This window comes from Rhinopithecus roxellana, chromosome 1, assembly GCF_007565055.1.
Source record: "Rhinopithecus roxellana isolate Shanxi Qingling chromosome 1, ASM756505v1, whole genome shotgun sequence".
Taxonomy (NCBI): domain Eukaryota; kingdom Metazoa; phylum Chordata; class Mammalia; order Primates; family Cercopithecidae; genus Rhinopithecus; species Rhinopithecus roxellana.
The window spans coordinates 156,916,263-156,922,262 of record NC_044549.1 but is presented as its reverse complement, the minus strand read 5'-3'; the positions used below and the strand labels follow the sequence as shown (position 1 = coordinate 156,922,262).

The 6,000-nt window shown below is 38.2% G+C and overlaps 1 pseudogene; it reads right to left on the bottom strand.

Annotated features, from left to right (window-relative positions):
• Positions 1-3,573: 3,573 nt before the first annotated feature.
• The window catches only part of LOC104653646, a 118,612-nt pseudogene continuing 116,185 nt past the window's right edge, over positions 3,574-6,000 (bottom strand).

The following is a 6,000-nucleotide window of genomic DNA, read 5'->3' as shown; positions in this document are numbered from 1 at the left end:
TGGGTGACACGTATGGGTGGGTGTCAGCTATGGAGGTATTGGCAGGTTGGTTCAGCCTGACTTCATACTCCAGGAGGAGTATTCAGATGCCAACAGTAGTGGACGGGGTTGGGCAATCTCTAGTCTCATAAGTATCATGTTTGACTACCAGGTGGACAGGACCAGGCTGACAGACATCTATTTACCACCCTGTAGCACATTCACACATTAGCTGTGATACGCACGGGCAGGAATTTTCCCAGACTGCTGGTAGAATGTTCAGGTGTAGGTAGTGGCAGCTGCACTGCAGGTCTTCCACTGGAGACGGAGGGGTCGCTCTCAGTGTAGGGTAGGCAGGTAGTTATGGGATGCACAGTTTCCTTGTGCCTCAGTTCCATAGCAGCCTGCAGCAGTGTCAGAGGCATTTGTCCTTGAGGCGTGTGAAAGTACCTGGCCTCTTCTCTCCCTACTTGGCCTGGAAGCAGCAGCAGCAGCAGCAGCAGCAGCAGCAGTCCTAACTCCAGGGCAGGATGCAGATTACTGGGGGTTTAGTTCTCAGAATCGTGCCAAACTGCAACTTCACAGAACTTGGAGGACTGTGGGACTCAGCCTGAGTTCCCTGTGGGGAGCCATGTCTCTGCAATCTCGAAGCAGCTTCCTATGTTAGTCTTTAGGCCCGTGTGGGATGAGAGCTCTCCCTTAGCTGGGATTAAAAGGTTTGTGGTGGGAATGTGGAGCCCTGGGGTCTCTCACCAACCTCTTTCCTAAGTCCAGGAACTTATCTTGACTCCCAGCCCTACCTGACCAAGCTGACTACCTAAATTCCTTCTTTTTGTGCTTTTAGTCCTTTCCATTGCTTTTCTGTTGAACCCAGTGTTCTCTCTTAGATATTCTATTCAAAGCGTGAATATCTACTTGTTATTTGGTTTCCTCCCTGTGACAGAGGCACATACTAGCTGTATCTACTAAGCCATCTTGAATCCCCCTTTATTATAATCTTATGGGACCAGCATCATACATGTGGTCTGTCATTGACCTAAACATTATTATGCACTGCATGACAATGCTGATGTATGCTACTACACGAATGAAGCTTGAAAACATTACGCTGAATGAAAGAAAACAGTCACAAAATACATATTATATGATTCCATTCATATAACATGTCCAAAAAAGGGAAAACTGTAGAAACAAAAGGTAGATTAGTACTATGATTAGGTAGATTAGTACTATGATTAGGTATATTAGTACTGTGATTAGTAGATGAGTACTGTTGTTAGTACTAGATTAGTACTGGTATTTGTACTAGATTAGTACTGTGATTAGATTAGGACTGTGTAGGATGGGGAAAGAAAAGAGGGCTGGGAAGTAGTAACAATTTTGATTTGACAAAAAATGTACTAAATCTAACTGTGGTAAGATTACAAACGCCTACAAATATACTAAAATCCACTGGGTTGTGTATTTTAAATGGGTGAATTCTATGGTATTTGATTTATATCTCAATAAAGCTATTACCCTAAAACAGCATTTTTACTGTATTTATAGCTCAGATATTTCAATTAGGTATGTTCCTCGAATTCCAGCATGCTATTTTAATTGAAACTTTTTATATGATCAGAAAACTCTCACAATGTCTTGCCAGGTGATTAAAACAGCTTGATTTATTTGCTCATAACAAGCTTCATAGGAGTTTTGTTTAATTAAAAATTACTTTTGGTCAATGGAGTTTTTCTCTATTTCTGTTCTTTAGTCACTTCCATACTGAAAGTACTAAATCAGAGAAACTCAGACAACTTTTCACCTTTATCCAATAAACTCTACATCTGACCATTTTCTCAAGCAGAGAAGCAACCACTTTGCTTTTTACCTGAATCATTAATTCCTTCAAAAATTTTTGAGAAAATCCTTCTTTAATTCAAAGATGTCATTTATCTCAGGCATATATTGTTTAGCTGTGTCCCCACCCAAATCTCATCTTGAATTGTAGTTCCCATAATCCCCACATATCATGGGTGGGACCTGGTGGGAGGTAACTGAATCACAGGGGCAGTTACCCCCATGCTATTCTTCTCATGATAGTGTGTGAGTTCTCACAAGATCTGATGGTTTCATAATGGGCCTTTCCCCCTTTTGCTCGGCACTTCTCTTTCCTGCCACCATGTGAAGAAGAATATGTTTGCTTCCTCTTCTGCCATGATTGTAAGTTTCCTGAGGTCTTTTCAGGCCTGTGGAACTGTGAGTCAATTAAACCTCTTTTCTTTATAAATTACCCAGCCTCGGGTATGTCTTTATTAGCAGTGTGAGAACGGACTAATACACAGGCAGATTTAAAAAACTGTAACTATACATTTCATTATGCTTTTGAATTAGCTACAAAATATCTCTTTAGCAACATTCCGTGGAATGTATTTACCCTGATTATGTCTCAGGGACACAAGGAACATTTTGTCTTTGCTAAGAATACAGTAAGAAGTCAATGGGAAAAGAAAGAACTTCAAGGTGTCGCAGGTATGAGTAGGAATAGGCAGGATGGTGACGGGTCAGAAAGAAACATCTAGAGAACTCATCACAGTGGGCTCACAACCCACTTCTGCAATCTTACCTGCTCACCGTAATATTTCCATTACCCTTACTAGAAAGCATATGCCCCATAACCAAAAGTAGCTATGGTATCTTAGAAAAGCATTTGTCTCCACATGTCACCAAGATTTTCACCTTTCTCTTAACTCTATTTTTAATCTACTAAATATGCCTCGAATGGCTATGGACAGGAATGGATAGCAAGGGATATCCTATGATTATTAATATTTCAGATACAGTGCTAGAGACAAGGACATTGAATATTATGAAAGGGATAAGATGACTCCTCCATTCCACCTCGTAACTTCTAGCCACTGCCTTAATTTCTAGTATAGGGAAGTGTGGCATTTGAGATAAAATTCAGTTTGTTCTGAACACATGCCAACTCTTTATGGAACAATTTGTGGACAGATATATTAACCATCTTTCCACAAGTCAGGACAAGAAAGCTAAACTATAGAATTGCAGAGTTACATTAGGCCAAATGCCTAATTTCTGTTAAGGGTATATAGTATTTAAGTCACTACTCTCCTATCAAGACCAGTTCAAAAAGCGTGATGTTTATTAGTAGACCAAAGTAGTATATTCCTATTCATTACCTCTCAAATAACTCACAAAAATAAAATAATATTATATAACACTAAATGAAAATAAAAATTTTATTCTGAAATAATTTGAATTGCAAATCTGGTTGCAACCTTGGGAATGGGTAGGTGAGCAATCTGGTGACACAGAAGCATCTGGTTTTTCTTGATTTATAAATCTTCCCCTGGAGTTTATATGCTACTCCATGGAGACACATTATGGAGAACCATGGAAGTAGCCAGCTTGAAATTTAACACTTGTAAACAGGGTCTTATTCAAAGGGCACCATCTTGCAATTAAACATCATTTTAAAATCCCAGAGGAAATGAAATGTTAAGTGTGACATTCTTTGGATCATTTCTACAGTTTATTAAATTGCAAGAAATAAACATTGTAATTTTTATTCATTTTTAGTTATTCTGCTTTTTAAAGCTGTGAGTAATGTATTAGTAGTACTTGGTATTTTTTGGACCACAGTTTTCCTTTCTTAACATCTATATTTGGAAATCCTGAATCTGCCTCGTACTGGCTACATGCACAGTGACTATAAAGGATGGGTCAAAGTTAGATACTAAATTCATGGTGCAGAAATAATTAATTATCCATATGGTAAAATATGAAATTATATCTTAACTCACATCATACATAAAAATAAATTGTCTAAATGGTGATACTAAAATCTCTAACTTTTTAAACAAAATATGTTTAAGAAATCAGGTTAGGATTAAATTTATCAAAAAAAGTTTCTTCAAAAAGCAAATATCAACTTGTTCTGATTCTGATCATGATGAATTATTGGATGTATCTGTCCCCTCTCACACTGTAAACAATTATAAAATATACAAAATTTACAATGCAATTGTTTGAGGACATTGGAGGGCAAAAAGGATAGTACTCTGATCCCTGGGGTACCATGGGAGATGAGTTCCACTTCAGCCTAATTTTCTCTCTGGGGAAATTTTTAAATATCACCACAGGGAAATGAGTTCTAAACAGAGAGTAGGAGCTTCACTAGTGGAGGAAACAAAGATCACAGTTAGAAGGTAAAATGATGGCTAGAATTTCTGGAACAAGATACTAGATAGGAAGGAGATGTACAAAGAGGGAGCCTCACAGTCTGATAGAAGTTTCCTTGCACTGTTGAGCAAATATTTAACTATATAGTAATCTCCCCTTACCTACAAGGGATACACTCCATGATCCCCAGTGGATGCCTGAAACTCAGATAGTACTAAACCCTACATATACTATGCTTTTCTATGCAAAGATACCTATGATGAAGTTTCATCTATATATTAGGCACAGTAAGAGATTAACAATAATAATAAAATAAAACAATTATAACAATATCCTGTAATAAAGTATGCAAATGGTCTCTCCTTCACACACACACATACACACACTCCCTTTCTCTCTCTCTCTCTCTCAAAATATTTTATTGTACTGCCCTCACCTATTTTCAGACTCCAGTAGACTTCAGGCAATTGAAACACAGAAAGTGTTTCAAGAGGTATCTAGGGGGACTGCCGTACATGTGCACTGTGTATCTAGGGGGACTACCGTACATGTGCACTGTGTATCTAGGGGGACTGCCGTACATGTGCACTGTGTATCTAGGGGGACTGCCGTACATGTGCACTGAGTATCTAGGGGGACTGCCGTACATGTGCACTGTGTATCTAGGGGGACTGCCGTACATGTGCACTGTGTATCTAGGGGGACTGCCGTACATGTGCACTGTGTATCTAGGGGGACTACCGTACATGTGCAAAGCAGTATTCTGTGATGTCTATCAAAGAAGGTGTTGTATGAGTGAAGCAAATATGTTAAAAGACACACAGGACCATACATTCTGAAGTTACAACCAGATATAGTTTAAAAAACCTAATTGAATACCCTGAGCATTCAGTTAAAGCCTCTGAAAGCCCACACATTAGGAGTAGAGGTACCCTGGCCCAAGAATAAAGATAAGGATAAGGAATACTGTAGACTTAATTTATAAAAGCTAAAACCAGACTTTGTCAAGATCAAGCTAAGCTACCAGTAAAGTAACCATCTTCCAGATTGAAAGTCAATATTTGTTCAAATGAAGAAACAAAGTTACATGCTCAAAAATATAGCATTGACAATGACAAGCGTACAATCAATACCTATAACACTCATGAAAAACTGGATAATGTGGCCCCTAGGTAGGAGAGGAAATAGTAAATAGAGAACCTAGAGATGGCAAAAAACTGACAATAGCAAATGCTGAGGCTATTTGAGGCAATAGGAAGTCTAATTCATTTGATGGTGCAAATACAAAATGGTACTGCCAATCTGAAAGACAATTTGGCAGCTCTTAAAAAGCTCAACAGAGTCTTATCATAGGATCCAGCAGTCCCACTCTTGGATATTTACACAACTGATTTAAAACCTCACGTCCAAACAAAAATCTTACACGTGAATGCTTATGACAGCATTATTTATAATCCAGCATTGGAAGCAATCAAGATATTCTTCAGTGAGTTAACGGCTAAATAAACTAGTACATCCACCAATTGGGTACGAGTAGACTATTATCCTGCAATAAAAAGAAATGAGCCATCAAACCATGAAAAGACATGGAGGAATCTTAAACAGACATTGCTAACTGAAAGAAGACAATTGAAAAGGCTACAACTGGTATGACTCCAATTATATGGCATACTAGCAAACAGTAAAATTATACAGACAGTAAAATTGTAAGTGGTTGCCAGGAATTCAGGAGGAGGTAGGGATTAAAAAGTGAAGCACAGGGAATTATTAGGGCAATAAAATTATTCTGCATGATTTTTTAAGTTGCATACAAGACATTATGCATTTGACAAAACT